Raw genomic sequence first — 14,943 nt, 5'->3', positions numbered from 1 at the left:
ACTTACCTGTCTTTGCCTGATCCTTGGCTGCACAGGAGTGTTTTTTTTCCCCCAGACTGAAGTTCTACCACTTACAGGTAGCTTATGCAATCCTGTACATGAGTTAACTATACCCCAAACAGGAGCCTAAACAAGGTGAAGGTCAGTTCCTGTGAAAATATACTATCTGCTGTTTGGTCTATCGTTCAAATCACTCAAGGTCAGTTTTATTTAATCATGCTTTCTTCCACAATTTTTTTTCCCTCCAATATTAAAATAAAAAAAAGCAATTAGATAACGAAGCATATGTAGCTTGTTTTCTTGGATTGTTTCTCAGCTTTTTCCTAAATTGTCACTGCCCCTTTGGACTTCAGCAGTGGGATAGCTGCCAGGTTTCCACAGAGATGCAAACAAATTCTATGCAATAAAATATCATCTCTACATAATTTAAGTCCCAAATGTACATGGTGACAGTTTTATGTTTGAGTAATATGAAAATCCGAGATATTGGATGTGAGTATAATTTAGGATCGAGAGCTGCAAATATTTCTGTGCCCTGGAATCCAGTTAAAATGCACCATTGCACATGCCATGTTTTGGTGGTGAAGTATTGCTTGCCTCTGATTGCTGCAGGGTAAGAACTTTATTTTCCTAACCCATGATTTAATGCTTTCCACCCCCTGTAAATTGTAACTAACAATGCCCTCTATGTGAGCTCTGGTAGCTGAGGAGGCAGGGGGAGATGGCTGCATCAGGGAAAGGGAAAGAGGGGAGAAAAGAAGGGCAGAAGAGAGGAACATCTTCAACGGGTTAAAAAACATTCATAACTTGCCTTCTAAAAGGACTGAAGGCTGAATATTGGGCCAAAACCCCAATTAGATGGTGGCAGTAGAATTCCTCTGATTTTGAAGGAGCTGAGCCAGTCTGAACCAGCTGAGAAGCTGGTCCGCAGTTTCACATTTAGTGCCTGAAGTGGTTGGAGCAGGGGAGGTTTGAAACTGTACTCCTCACGTAGCATGGAGGGGCCTGCAGGAATAATGTTTGCTTTGGCATGGAGGTGGGTTAGTGTAGACCCAGCAGGTCCTGCAGTGAAAGGCTCCTTTCTGCTCTGAGTGATGGTGACTTCCACAAAGACAGCAAATTCATCCAGAGATATGCCTTAACCCACATCCTTCTTTAATGAGTAAGTCCTTGCACAGTGCAGACCTCAAGGTGAATTGATGCAGATGCTCTTGCCCTTGTTTTCTTCCCTGGATATCCTCTGTTTCTCTGCATGGTACAGATCTCATGGTGTTTTCCCTGGATACCTATTCCAGACTCCCTCTTTAGTACGCAGCAGTCAGAGTCTGTGTCAGGACCTGATAAACTGATGCTTTTGAAATGTCTCTTTCTACAGCTGTGGGTCTCAGTAAGAGAAAATGAGCTGCTGCATTTCCTCCGTCTTCCCTTTTTCATCTAGAAAGCCCCTAAGAGGAATTTTTTGCTAAGATTTACCCATTTCTGGCATGATTTCTGAAATTTGCTCTCTTCTTCCTTCCTATCTTCTCTTTCCCGGGATGCTTGCTCTGGCTCCATCTCGTTAGAAAGATTATCTTCTCACAGCATGTGAAATTAAGAAGTAGCTGTGAGGAAAAAGTGCAGATAGATAAGGGTTTCTCTCATCACAGGCAGCCTGATGCAAAATTTTTCAAGCAGTGCAGGAAGGCCTGAATGAGGCTGAGATATAACAAAGCTCACATCCCATGAAGGCTACCTTCTTTCCAAGAGATGAGTAACAAAGCAGAGGACAGGTGGACAGGGAATAGTATCTGATTTCTTTTGTGATATAGTGATCAGAGGATATGAAAAAAGAACAGCAGGCAACAGGTTTAAAATAGACAGAGATACTACATTATGCAACTTATAATAAGCAGCTCCTCCGTTTAATCACAGCATTTTGTGAAGACTTAAAAATTGTATGGGTGCAAAATCTGATTGGCAAATACATTAAATTAAAAGAAGATAACTCTCATACAGGGAATCCCTGAGGCACAAAACATGAAGAACAGGGAACTACTGAAGGAAACACCACTTTGTGTTTGATCTGCTGCTTCATTCTCCTAGGAACATCTATGTATTGGCCATCCCTCCAGGTAGGGCACCGTGCTGGTGGCCTTGGTCTGACCCTGTTATGTTCAAGGCCCAGTTAGTCAGGTGCTGAGTGCCACCAGACCTGCAGCACTGCTCTCTTTGAGAACTTAGAAAATAATGTGCTTGGTCAACTTTCTATCAAGACCGAATACTGCCAAGGAACTGGTATCCAGATATTCTGTCCAGGAGTCCTGAACAAATTTTCCTTCCATGTAGAGAAAAATGAATGCCCCTGATAGATACTGACTGCACTTACCTATAAAAATGCATCTGACACAAATCCAGTCTTTCTACTTGCCTGAGTCTATGGTAAGATGGATATCCCACCAGTCCCAGAGAGATACACCAGTCATTCTTTCTTCACATCCTCTGGGCTAACCATGTGCTGATATTCCTCACCGGACTGCAGACATGGAAAAGCATCTGTGGTGAGAAAAAGAACACATTTTTTAAAGCCACCACTGAATGTGTTTTGTGTGGCACAACTCCAGAGACAACCTTTTCCCCTTAGCAATTCAGAAGGGTGGTAGTGGTGTGGACAAAGAACATATACATGCCACGTGCAGGAGTGGATGCCAACACCTGAATGACTGCACGCTTTACTTCTGATGCCACATTATCTTTCTTCCAATATTTTTGCAACTGACACCAGAAATCCTGATGCAGAACATGTGTCTGTTGTCTTGTGGGGGCATCTGCAATACCATGGGTTTGTTGCAAGCTGGTAAATGGCAGTCATATATCAGCTGAGATTTGGTGCTGTATTATGTGTGGCAGCTTGAGCAAGATGCTGAGTTCTCAGACTGAAATGCTTTATAGCCAAAGAGGTCTTAATTTGGATAAGTTGTTATGCCACAGCACACCACACCGCAATACTGACATTTTGCTCCTGAGGCTTCTCAGGACCTTTGGCATGTGAGTAACATTTATGATTTGAAAGCCAGTTTAGTAGCATGTCCATTTTTTGATAGCTGGAAAAACCTCCACAGTTCTGCCAAGTATATAGGATTTCTTTTTATGATGCCACAGCTTACCAATCACAGTTTCTTCTAAATTATAGAATCTATATCATCATGTCAAGTTTCCTTGTCAGAAATTATTCAAAACATCTCACTGCTCTCTGGCTAGAATAAACATCTTACACTCTGAGTGCCTGGTGTCAGCTAATGAATGCATTAATATTAAGCATGGGATCTTACTAATTCCCTGCTGATTGAGGACTTATGGCCTGAGAGCATTTAGCAGTGGAACAGATCAATCATTGCAACAAACTGATTATAAGCATTTCTAGGAATATATAACAGCATATGCAAATTCCAGATTCTGTCACTCTTCCTCACCTTGCCAAACACCTCCTGCCTTCCAGAGCTATTCCAAGAGCAGGGATTCCTCGGTGAAACAGCAGTAGTGTATTTTCAAACAGGGCACCAATTATGCATTTCTTCCATTCCCCAAATTCTCTTGCTTCAGCTGTCTGAACTGGATATCTAATACAAAACAGAAGACATGTTACTACTAGTTTAAAATTGTGTGATAACTGAATTATGAGAGTTAGGATTTAGGATTTCTGAGGGACCTCCCTGGTAGGTCCTGAAGAAAATGAGGACAAGGAAGGAAAACTGTTTTCTTTCAATGTGATTGATTTTGGTAGGCTCTTCAGAGACTCACTTCCCACTACTTGCAAATTCACTTTACTTCATGAAGAAACATCAGAAATTACCATAATTTCTCCTAAGAAAAATGTATGTCTGAATTAATGTGTTTAATTAGTCGGTCTCAGTTCAGTGTTGAGGGCTGTTTAATTTGATATCTCAAGTTTACATATTTGCTCCCCTCATCTTTTTTTTTTTCTTATTTATTAGTTTGTCACACACCCCTTTCAAGGTGATATCAGGTACTAGGACCTCACACTCCCTGATGTAGACATCTATGCAGCTCACTAATCTGGTATGGTGGCCATTGCTCAATCAGAACTGATATTAAACCTTCAGAAATAATCTGACCAGATGGATCTTCCTGCATATTTAATTTCTCCGCTATAAATTATGTACCTACCTGTCACAGTAACTCCTGGGCACTTTGTACCTACAATTAACCCTCTTAGCTTTGATGTTGTGTATAAAATAACTGGGGCCTTCCTCTGACAATGAAGTACTTAAGAAGAGGGATGAAGATGTTTTAGGGATAAACTCTCAAATATCAGGAAGATGTCCTAATGTACAGTTCGTTATGTAAATTAACTTACCCTATTCTGGAATTTCAGTAATTCTGATTTTGCTGAGTGTGATATGTGAAGACTTCCACTTAAACTCCTCTGTCACAAATTCAGAACTTGGTTGTTTCTTTTTGTTTTCATTCAAGTTTTGATTGCCTGTAACTATTGGAAAAAGAAGGGCAGGAATGTGCTTTCAGCATGAGAATTCTTAGATTGGCTAGATGGGTCTAAAGGTGAAAGGTTTCAAAATTTACCCTCTTTTTGAGTAAAACCCATCCGATCTCTTAGTTCAGTCAATTACAGACCTAAACTAATTTCCATTTACATTAATAGGAGTTTTATCCACTGCTTCAGTTGTCAGAACCCTCTACTGCAGTAAGAAATAGCATAGCCAAGTTCCCATTTCAAGTTGATTTTAAAATCTTTTATTTTTGATAGTGTCTCTTACATCATGATGTGATATACCAAAGAGCTGACTCCCTGCAGGTAACAAAAGTTTCAAGGAGTTTTATTTGGAGGAAGAAATGAGACACGACTTGAACAGTAGCTGTCAAAGAAAATAGGAATTTAACATTGGGATGAAGGTAGATTTAATTGGGAGACATGAGGGAAGATGAAGAAGTGAGAAAAGGGAGATGACATCTGTTTATATTGCGAAATAAAAAACATGTTTATAGGCCAACACTGCTGTGAGAGATGGAGGATAATGAAGAAGTCAGCACTGTCTTAATCCTCCTGGTCTTTTTTTAAATAAATCATCATTTCATATGGAAAGTCTCACTTTCTTCATACCCATTTCCATCATACAGATTTAAGCAACAAATTGTTTGCCTTCTCAGAAAGCAATATGCCAAAACACATGCTAAATCCATGAGTAAAACTATGAGACACCAGTCTTCTGCTTACTTCAGTCTATCTGTCCTTTATTTTTTAAATTTAACTTTGTTGTAGTTGCCCGCATGGTATTGGTTTCTGGGAGAGCCTGGTGGTTTGAACATCACAAGATGTCCTAATCTAAATTTTGTTTCCCTCAGGTGTGTTTTGGTTCACTCAGAATTGTAGCTGTCCCAAGATAATATCTCCAAAATGTTGAAAAGACAAGCAAAAAGCATGTATACTAGGTTAATATCCTACCCCTATCTTACCCTTTGACCTTTTCTTTCCACCTGAGTTTTCATCCTTTCTCTTGTTAATTTCTTTAATAATGTGTGAAAACCCAAAAATGGGCAGCAGAAAAGTGCCTGTGGCATTTCTGTGGCACCTCTTCTGTTTGATCTCCTCACAGTCTGTCACTCATCACCACTGCTTGCACAGCACCACACATCTGTCCTTCTGCCCCTTCTTGTCCCAGTCTACTGTTCCTCACAATAGCAAACTGTCTTTTCCTCCACAGACCATCTCTTCCACCTTTTCAGCTCATTCTGGCTCCATTTCTTTCTTTCCAATGTAGTTTTGCGGCTTGACAAGGCACGTGTTATTTCCCCTAGAAACACAAATTGATGGGTACGGTCTACCACGTGTTTACATTGACTTTAGAGATTTTTGGATGTAATCCTCTCCCTCAAAAATATGGACTGTAAAGCAATATGTTATTTCTTCCTTGTTGGTTCTAGAGTGTTCCATGTAATACTGCAAACTCAGTCCTCGCCTTGCACACAGCATTCAGAAAGTTGCTGAATGTTGCTTCTGTGCTGTACATTTATTGACTGAAACATTTGAGTTGTTGCTTTTCACACTGGTAATTTTAGAGCACAGATGCCTAGCATGTTTACTCACATACCAGGGCTCACATTTAATGAGCAAAATGTCAAGTATATTGTTATCCACCATAAAAACTGTGAAAAATATCCTTGCCATCTGCAGTGTGCCTTCTGCTTCAGCCTAAAAGACTTTTACAAGCAACTACATGAAATTAGCATTAAAGTCAATATTTATAAATGGAACCACCTCTAAAGGGCCGGATCTTCTCCCCTCCCACACCCCCTGTTCCTCTGGGATCTAATGAGCTGGGAAGGCTGGGTGCAGGAAGGGAGCTGAGATGTGCCTGGCTCCTGGTTGCAGTCAGGCAGAAGAATCTCCCTGCACTGAGGAAGAAGCGGAAAGAGAAGAGTGGTACTAAATGGCATTGACAGCATCTGAGGGCCAGATCCTGCGCTGCTGTCAGTTGGTGTAATGTCATTGTCCTCGCTGAAGTGACACAGCCAGCATAAATCAGCACAGTTTGGGTGACTGACACAGCACTGTGTTTGATCTGTGCTACCTGAGGGTGGAGTCCGTAATAACACTCATGGAATAGATGGTGGATAGTAGAGCTGAAACTGGGTTTTGATAGACTGCCATCAGAAAAGAATAATGTCTTCCAAGAAAATGTTTGCTAATTCTCCACCAAATGTGGAAAAAAAATTGGCCATTTGTTCTGGCTTTTTACGCTGCTGAGGACAATGAAGATTGTCTGTTGCTGAAGTCTCTAGATTGTACTGCAAGAATAATAAAATGAACAATTAACAGTAATGGATAACTGCTCCTGGGCCTTCTCCAAGCAGCCTATATGAACTTTTAATTTTGCTCTTACAAAATCTTTAATCCAACCATGATTAGTGTGTTGCAGAACTGATATCTAAGCATATTTTGAAAACTGTTGCTGTCCACTGCTGTTATCCCAACATCCATAAGCAGCTGAAATTCCAGCCAGGTCTTCATGGGGCAGAGCTGATGAAGCAAAGTCAGAACATGCTCTCTCAGATGGATGACCAAGATAACTTTTGCCATTTGTTCCAGCTGTTCTGCCAAGTGGCTCACATACCATTGGCTCCAGCAAGTTCACATGAACCACAGCCTAGCACAGACATCATGAAAGCTGGTCACTGCCACAGCTGGAGGCTAATGCAACAGAGAAAGGTAGTATCATCATATAATCCACTCCACCTTGCCTTTTTCTTTGTACACATGTTGAACAAGAGATCAGGATGAAAACTGCTGTGGTGATTAGCAAACACAGCATAAATATTTATCCAGAAACTTACAATCAATACATTTTAATATTTTTGTTTATGGCTGTTTAGATGTAAATATATTTCTTTAACTGGACTTTAAGAAGGGCACTTACATGTTCCCTTAGAGTATTTCTAATATAATCATTGCTTGGGCAATTAGGCCACTCACTAAGCCACAAATCTTATCTTTCACACCGGTGAGTCATAAATAAGGGCTGAGTCACAAATAGACCAGACAGACAAATGGTGTCAGGAAGGAAATAAGATTGGCTGTGAATATATTTAGGCTGGAAATTAGAAGATGGCTGCAGACTACCTGAGGAATGCAATTCTCATACAGTTTTCTAATTGGGAGGAACTGAGCTAAAAAGAAGTAACTTAAATTGCTGTGTCATTTAGCTTCACAAGCTCATGAAAGGGGTTGCATGCCAAGTAGGAGAATTTCTTAAGACTGAATTTGATCACAGAAGTCCTCAAGGATTCAGAGTCTTTGCCTTCCATGACTACCTGCAATTAGTGGCCTGCTCACCCAAGTTGTCCCAGCCAGTCCTGTTGTTATCAGTAGTCCTTAGGACTCATACACAGCAGGGGCAGATTGGACAGATACAGCAGTGCCAGTGTCGTCATAGAGTCAAGGTTCTGTGCAACGCAGACTCCAGTGCTCACACTGTGAGTGTGAACCTGTGTTGCTGTGGCTGTTGCAGAACCCTCCTGTCAGAGAAATTGAGAACATCTTGAATTCCCATGATTGTATTCAAGGGCAAGTTCAATTATGGGATATTCTATGATGGGGTGCACATGGTAAAATGGAGATCAACTAATAGCTTTATAAGCTAATTAATTGTTTTCCAATTTTAGACCAGTGCAGTGACTTTCTGTCATGCAAACAGAGTTCCTGGGAACTCTTGCAATACAAATAATGGGATTTACGATGTTGGTTTACCTTTACTGGCTTCTGTATTTCTCAAGAAGGAAGGGACAGTGCTATTCATAAAAGACAATTTACTTATTTCCTTGGTGTAAATAATGCTGAATATCCTGATGCAGTGTCTTACATAGGCTGGAAGGATGCCTGTATATGAATGCTATCTGCTAAGTGAAAAGAGTCCCATGTCTGTCACAGCATGGATTTAACTGTGCCTTCCAGTTCCACATCAGCTTTGTTCTGTACCCGGAGACTTGTCTTTAAATGTGATCCATGCTTTGCTGTGACACATTATGACTTAAAAATATTTTTATTTTAATCAATCTCTAGAGCATGGATACACATTCCATAACATATTGCCCGCATCAAGTATTTTTACCTTTTGTATCCAGGGTACAGTCTTCACTCTCTTGTTCCCCTTCCTGCATGCCCTTTGGTCTCTGTCCTATCATATGATACAGGCACTAGTGTGTCCCAGAGATATTCATGCTCAGTTAGGCAGCAGGAATTCACATGACATGATGATGGAATTATATAGCAATGTATAATTCTCATGCGATACTGGGCACCTGCATTTTCTCTATAATGAGGGCCCCATTCCCCAGTGCACGTGAATGAAAGGTACTTTCCACTGCAGATATAAGGGCTATCTGACCACAAGATTCAGCACTGTTATTTTACAGAATCACTGAATCAGTTAAGTTGGAAAAGACCTCTGAGATCATCGAGTCCAACCTATGACCTAACATTACCGTGTCAACTAGACCATGGCACCAAATGCCTCATCCAGTCTTTCCTTAAATGTCACTCCAGAGACAGTGACTCCACCACCTCCCAGGGCAGCTCCTTCCAATGTCTTATCACCCTTTCTATAGAAAGAAAAACTGAAAACTTACCATCAGGTAGCATTTCACTGTCCTGGAGAAATACTTCTATTTCTTGCTGCTTCTTAACATTTGGTCTGTCCACATATAACAATAGAAAGGTGCCCTACCTCACTGCCTCAATGTATGGGAAGGTGAGAAGGCAAAAAAAAAGTTACCTTCCCATACCTCTCTTCAGTTTTCTGGAAATAAAGAAAAATTAAAATATTAGTGTGTTAACAATCAAAAGAAAAAATTACTTTTAACTATACAGCATGTGCTGCAGAGTTTAGAGGTGAAGAAATCAATCTGACTCCAGCTTGCATTTTGACTTCATTGGGACCAGAACTGGATCCTAGTTTATAATGCAGCCTGCTTACTTGAAAAGTAGCCTGACAGGATATGAGCATCAGTGCTGACAGAGTAATACATTTATTAAAATCTATAAAGCAAAATATCTTTTTATAAAACTAGTTTTCTCTTTGCAAAACTAATTTTCTGAACTGCTAGTAGAAAAATGGAATTTCACTCTTCAGAAATTTGTATTTTTTGTCTCCTCTGTAGTTTGCCACTGGTTCAGCTTTCTTCTTCTCCTTTTCTAACTTACACTGTGAAGATCATTATAAAGTATTTCTGTTATGAAAGAGTTCACTTTTGAAAACCCATGAGAAATCACCTTTCTGTAAGCATGAAATAAAATCCTTAACAGGAGAAACCTCACTTCAAATCATGCCAAAATTTCACATCTACCTAAGTTCTACTGCAAACTTTGCAAACCATGACATGTATTCCACATATATTCAATGTACACCTGAAGATAATGTTTGGCTCCTACATGTATTCCTAGCTTCACTTCCACAGATAGTTTAGACCCAGTAAAGATCTGCTGTTGGGGATATGCACTGTAATTTATAGCAAAGTTGTTTGCTGTGTGCCCAATGTTGTTCATGCTTGAGAGTTTTGTTTTTTGACCTCAGTGCATATCAGAATAAGGTCTGAGATGTATGCAAGATTCCTCCTACTCTCAAATTAACTTATTTATAGTGTACCCCAACATTTAGCCTGAAATTCTTCCCATTTCAATATCATGACTATATTGGTTACTATATCAGTGTAAGAAGTAGGAAAATCTTTCTGCTTCTTCCATTCTAAAAATGCTTCTTTCATTACTCAGGTTTGCTCAGGCCTGTCTAGGGAAACATACTGATGCCTATTTATGGAGGGTTTCACCATCTGGATCTATATATACCTTGTGCTGCAAGGTATAATGCCTAGCAGGTATTCACGTTCAGAAATTCACTTCCACTTTAAACAAGTGCTTAACTTGTCCAAGAGGTGCTTTTTGTGGGCAAGTTGTTTCAAGAGTAGCTGGGTACTCCCCATGGGCTCACAGGGAGAGCCTACAAAGCACAGCCCAGGACTGAGCTGCTCTGGGTCCTGGTCCAGCTACTTATTTTCTTGTGGGTCTTGGGAAATTCTCTTTTTTGCAAATGGCTTTGTCTCTGCCTCTATCTAGCATCCCTTAATTTCATGTGCATGATGTTTGAGTGCCACGCTTGCAGTAGAATGTGGGGAGTTTAGAGATGCTGATTTTCCTTCAGATGGAGAATGGAATCTCTTGGAAAACTGTGGGCATGGGAATGCTGTAAATCTGACATGCATCAGTTTCTCTATGTGCTAAAGCAGAGAAATCCCACTAACTCTGCTAGCAGGGCACTAGAAAATTATGTTCATTATTGTTTGTAAAAGGCATCAAGTTTCTTAGATCAATACTGCTACTGAAGTACAAAGTAATAGTACTTCTCAAGGAGGAAGAGGATTGCCTTTTGAGCTGCCATCTGCTCCTGGCCTGACTCCAATTTCTTCCTAGTGAGTAATATGAAGGCAATTTCATTTTCACAATATGACATATGTAGCTCTAGGTCTTAAAGAGGGAAGAACAATCCACCAGTAGTCTGCCTCCCACTGTAGAAGCAAATTATCTAAATTAGAGCATAGTAATTAGACAGATTCATTGATTTGCTGTAAATATCCTAGCTCTATCATCAGTCCATTGTGGTACACAGAATGAAGTTTGTTTGGTTGTTTCTTAATATGGCATTTTCTACATTATCTCATCCCTGAGGCATGGCTGAAATAAAGGTCTGTTCAAACGCTTGCCAAACAATATTAGGATAAGAGGATCACCAAATCTTTGGGGGCAGAAGGGAGAACCTACAAAGCAATCAATGTAAGAACAGAAATGTCATCTGTCATCTTAAAAACAAGGGCTGTTTGGAACAGAACCCACCCGCTTGAGGTGGGCACATGATCACAGAGGAGCCACATTGCTGCTTCAAGGGAGCCTCACTGCTGGAGCCCCAGTCCAGCTGAGGCCTTTTTGCCATGCAGCAGCCTGTCTTAATCTTCACAGAGTAGTTAGTGTGTGTTAAAAAGGCTCTTGGTCAAGGAGAAACCTGGTGGGTGTAACTGTTCTGAAAGTCTTTTCTGCAAAGATATTCTCTGTTCCCTTTCACTAAACATTTTGTGGTCCAATTAGCATATGAGATTAGACAGATGTGCACCCTTACATGACTAAGTTTAGAAAAACAGGATAAATCATAGCTAAATCTTAGGCAATCGGTGACAAGCTTGTCCCAAACTTCCAGCTAGAGGTGGTGAGAACTTCCTGAGGGGCACCAGTGGATTTCCTCTCAGCTGCTGTAGCAGGTACTGTGAGACTCCCTGAGACTTCTCACTGCCTGTGGATGTAGAGTGCTGCTGGAGATGAATGTCTGAGCTACTGTGTTGTAACACAAGTTTATTTTTTTATTTCATGTCTGCTAAGGCATCAGAAGAAAACAGGGACCTTTGTAACTTTAATTACATTTTTTGGTAGTGAAATGAAGAATCCTCAAAAATTTACTTCTCAAGAAAGTTACAGATTGCACTAAGAATATATGCAGACTATTAGTATACCTCTCACAACCATGGAAAAGAGGTTCTGTGATAAAGAACAGCCATCACAGTTTTGAGAGGAGAGGAATCGCAGAATCATCAAGGTTGGAATGACCCCACAAGAAATCTTAATTTTGTCAGGATAGCAGCTACAGGGTAGTCCTTTCTGTTAAAAGACTTCTCTCTTATCAAAGGATGTACATCACTTTTTGTATATCATATAGTTCATCCTCCAAGATTTCTCTATAATAAAGACACACTAAATGCCTACTTCTGGCCAGACAGTATGAAGTGCAAGTCCCATCAGTCTTCTTGGATGACTATTTTTCCAAACAGAAGGAAATAATTTAAACCAGAGAATGATTTCTTACTCCTTTAGTGGAGTTGAATAAATACACAAAACTTGTAGAAAATATACTTTTAAGTCACTGCAGACACAATTTCTATTTTAACACAAGTTCTCAATGCTCTGTTTAAGCAGCTAGCTCACTGCTTGCTGTGGATGAAGTAAGGGAATCTTTTCCTGCCAGCCAATTTCTGAGAAAGTTTTGGCTTAATTGGCTAAGAAGAATTAATGAGAGACTATAACTGTATGTTAACAAGGGATTAATTTGGATGACAATGCAGTGTACATTGCTTTTGGTTTAGCTTTTTTTTTTTGGTAACTCTTGCACCAGGAAAGCAAAATATTACTTCCTTTGCAAATGGCAGTTTAAATACAAAAACTCCATTTCAGACTTGAATTGCCTATTAGACATCTGCATTTTGTTCATTTAAAGTACAGGATAGGAATAGTCTCAAAACTTCACATCACCTGCTCCGGAGAATGGCTTGGGAGATGACTTGGCTGCTGTAGAGTGTGGTGGTGTCTACAGCACATGGGGGAAACCAATTTGAAACACACCTCAGCTCTGCTCCCATACCCTGCAAGCCAGCAAAAGGCACACTGGCTCCCTGCAAAGCCGTGTTGTACAAAGGTGCATTTTAATTCAGAGGCTGCTGGGGTCTGCACACAGCTCAGCACACTGACCTGTGTGATCTGTTTTGGGTCCAATACAGCTGGATTGCTCTGCCTCTTCTCTCAGCTTAGTAATACCTACTTCTAATTAATCTATTTTTTGTTTATATCATTTAAATGTTTCTGGTTTTTAGATAGCACTAGCCTGATGATCCTGCTTCAGCAGTTGTGAAAATATGCTCTAAAAGATACAGCCTGCAGGCAAGTTATGGCATTGAAGATTTTCTCTTTGTCTGTATTATTATTTGAATTGCCCCTCCCTCAGGAACCAAGAAAATACTTGAGACAAAATCACAGTCACACTAAGATCTCTAAGAGTTTTGCCACTGACTGCAGAGTGGCTGGATTTCATTCTGAGTCACAATTTTTGTTGCCTTCTCTCTTTATCGGTGGCAAAGCTGTGAATGAGCACTACATTTTGAATAAATCCTGATTTCTCATGTCATAAATGAGAATATAAAGTATAGTTTGAACTGAATCTCCTCCTATGGCAGTAGAATTTTGAATTTTTCTTCTAGTGTGATTTGGCATCCTAGTTAAAAACTTATGCATCAGGAAAGCAGCTGACTTTGATTTGGGGAAAGTAAACACTTTTAAGGTGTCATTTCACTTAACACCTTTGATGTCCAAAAGTGTCCATTTTCTTCATCACTTCATTGGAACTGAGAGAATACAGCAATTTATAATTCTTAGTGTTGAATCAGTCTATGTGTTAATTGAGGAGCTAGCAGTGGGAACAGATGTGTTTTTGTAGAAGGGTGGGCTGAATGTATCTGTCTTTTTAATGTAGTTTCTGTTTGAATTATCAGTATTGCTTAAAATTCCCCTCTCCTCTACACCACCTTGTGTAACTGCTCTATTTTGTACAGTCCAGGAAGAGCACATCTCTCACTAGAGCTTAGGACTCCATCTCAAATTACAAAATGTCCCTGACTATTCAGCCTTTTGAAAAAGCTGTAAATGGAGATATAACTTACCTAGCAACAAAGAGTAGATCTTCACAATGTGGTCTATGAACACAGTGAGTTTATTCAGTTATGGTCATGCTATAGCCTTTATTTTTCTGTCACTAGTCTTTAGACATAGACTACTGAAAAGTATTTTCTATTAAGAAATAATAGATATTTTATATTAAGAAACCCTCTTGATAACAACTGAGCAGAAGATGAAGTCTCTAAACTTCTAAAACTAATCTATTTGATGAAGTTCTGGCTGAATCAGTTAAAAAACAGAACTAAGAAAATACTTAGAGGAAAACATTTAAAATTTTGAAAATCTCAGTCTTTTCAGTCTTTTGGTGAATACTGAAATTCCATTTGTATCCTTCAGCTCATAAAGCTATATTTAGTGAGATTTTTTGCAAACTTGTTTAGTGGTTTTTTTTCTTAGTGCTTTCATTCCCCCTTTCAGCTTACAATCTCCACCATATATTGTGTGATAAAATAAATAAAATGGAAAAGAAGGATGTCGACAGAAAGGAAGGAGAGTGTTCCCTCTGCTTCCATCTTGATGTTAAAAAAGCTTATTTTTTTCTGGACAGCTTTTAAAAATATTTTAAGCATTTGCTTCATTTATAGTAAAAGCAACAAAAATAATTTTGAGTTGGTTTTGCTCCAGATTAAGCTTTATTAAAACTCTACTGTGTTAGAAGACTTCCTGTCTATTTAAGGTGAAAAGCTTTGTCCATAACAAAAGAAACTTATTATCATTTCAAAGGTTGGTCAGCACTTTTGCCTATATACCTACCAGGCAATAATGACCAAGCTGACCCTTTTTAGATAGCTGGATTCTTTTATCAGTGCATTCTACTAGTTCAAGATCATGCTTAATGCCAACTTTCATATAATGCTTTCATGAAAGTTCCTTTGAGAGGGAAAGCAGTG

At 39.6% G+C, this 14,943-nt stretch overlaps 1 protein-coding gene and 1 long non-coding RNA gene across 3 annotated transcripts in view; one reads left to right on the top strand and one right to left on the bottom strand.

The window, feature by feature from the left end:
• Positions 1-442: 442 nt before the first annotated feature.
• LOC135305816 (uncharacterized) lies at positions 443-7,956 on the bottom strand. Of its 2 annotated transcripts, XR_010366799.1 has the most exons (5): positions 7,825-7,906; positions 4,355-4,486; positions 3,450-3,596; positions 2,408-2,532; positions 445-1,601 (listed from the first exon to the last, which is right to left on the bottom strand). It is a non-coding gene; the product is annotated as an uncharacterized LOC135305816 (long non-coding RNA). The 2 variants fall into 2 exon arrangements; XR_010366803.1 differs by lacking the exon at positions 4,355-4,486 and having other exon boundaries at positions 443-1,601; positions 7,825-7,956.
• A 144-nt stretch (positions 7,957-8,100) lies between these two features.
• The window catches only part of GRB10 (growth factor receptor bound protein 10), a 155,651-nt gene continuing 148,808 nt past the window's right edge, over positions 8,101-14,943 (top strand). The window contains exon 1 of the mRNA XM_064429454.1: positions 8,101-8,118. The gene's annotated coding sequence lies outside the window, so the exon portion shown is untranslated. The remainder of the gene's footprint in view (positions 8,119-14,943) is intronic.

The sequence above is a fragment of the Passer domesticus genome, chromosome 1, assembly GCF_036417665.1.
Source record: "Passer domesticus isolate bPasDom1 chromosome 1, bPasDom1.hap1, whole genome shotgun sequence".
In the NCBI taxonomy this organism is placed as follows: Eukaryota; Metazoa; Chordata; class Aves; order Passeriformes; family Passeridae; genus Passer; species Passer domesticus.
The sequence above is the reverse complement of the archived record's forward strand: the minus strand, read 5'-3'. Positions and strand labels throughout refer to the sequence as shown.